We start from the raw sequence: 1,261 nt of genomic DNA, 5'->3' as shown, positions 1-1,261 counted from the left end.
TGTGTCTCAATATCATGTATCATAGCATCATTGTGTAGGCCAATTTGAAGTGGATGTCATAGTAATGTCTTTCTGTACGTGTGTACAAACCAGTGGTGAAAAACACAGAAGATACGCAAAGAATAACCGGTGTTTGAGGTTAGCTGGTTCCATTTGTTTAGATATTCTACTTTCTGTGTTCCAGATCCCCAGAATTGATATTTTCACCAAATGGTCTTTTCTGTCTGCCAGTGTGTCATGCAGTTTTCAAGATTAAAGACCTTGAAAAAGAAAAAAAGGTTCCTCACTCCAGCTCTTGGGAATCCATATACCCTTCAATATTACTTTCAGACAACAATTAATTATTTGAAATTTTAGTAAAAAGCCTTCAACCTGGTTTTATTTAGATTTATTTAGATTGTGTTCACTGACACATCTGAATTCAAACTGATAAACAGGATTTAAAAGGAGGGAGCGATGGACACTGAGCAGCAGATCAGTCCGTGTAGAAACAGGACATAAGTTTAAGGCACAGGGGGATAATTTGATTGTGATCATTTTTGATCTGACTCAGTGGTGCTGGCTTCTCTCCCGGACACATCTTTCTTTTACATGCAGGTCACTGATGTAGAATAGAATAGAATAGAATAGAATAGAAAAGAATTTTATTAATCTCTATGGGAAGGTCCATTTATTCTTCATTCTTCAGGATGTGGTTTCTGTGTCTGTTCTCTCTATCCTCACATGCAGCTCAACTTTCAAAAGCAGTGCAGCTGCATGGTTGCAGATGATTGTTTCCTACTGTGATGGCTGCAGTTACAGCCACAGATTTTGGGTAATATCTGCCAAACATCACAGGGCTACAATAGAGACTTATACATACCACTACACTAATGAAGGGCTGCACAATCAATCATGTAGATTCCTGATCTATTATGTTAAATGACATCAGTGCCATTTCAGTCCTAATTGTGCAGACCTGATCAATAATCTGAATGGAAACTGGTTCTTCTTTACACTGATGAACTGCTGATGTCTCTGACTGGATTGTCTGTTTGATTTGACACTTAAGTTATTGTGTAGTTACATTAGTACCATCAATCTGCCACCAGTGTGTGATTGTGCTTTATTTTGTAAATGGACTGGTACTTACATGGTACTTTTGTATTATATTTTCACATTTTAAGTACATTTTACTAGAAGCCTCACTTACCCATTCACACTCTATCCTGTGCACTTTAATCCTAACATGCACACACACTCACACAGTCATCAGGGTAAA

At 37.6% G+C, this 1,261-nt stretch overlaps 1 protein-coding gene across 1 annotated transcript in view; it reads left to right on the top strand.

Annotated features, from left to right (window-relative positions):
- Positions 1-1,261, top strand: part of LOC102193944 (zinc-binding protein A33-like) — a 4,207-nt gene that overhangs the window by 1,891 nt on the left and 1,055 nt on the right. The window lies entirely within an intron of this gene.

This window comes from Pundamilia nyererei, unplaced genomic scaffold, assembly GCF_000239375.1.
Source record: "Pundamilia nyererei isolate P.nyererei 1_Seehausen unplaced genomic scaffold, PunNye1.0 scaffold00038, whole genome shotgun sequence".
In the NCBI taxonomy this organism is placed as follows: Eukaryota; Metazoa; Chordata; class Actinopteri; order Cichliformes; family Cichlidae; genus Pundamilia; species Pundamilia nyererei.
This window is presented reverse-complemented; position numbering and strand designations above follow the sequence as displayed.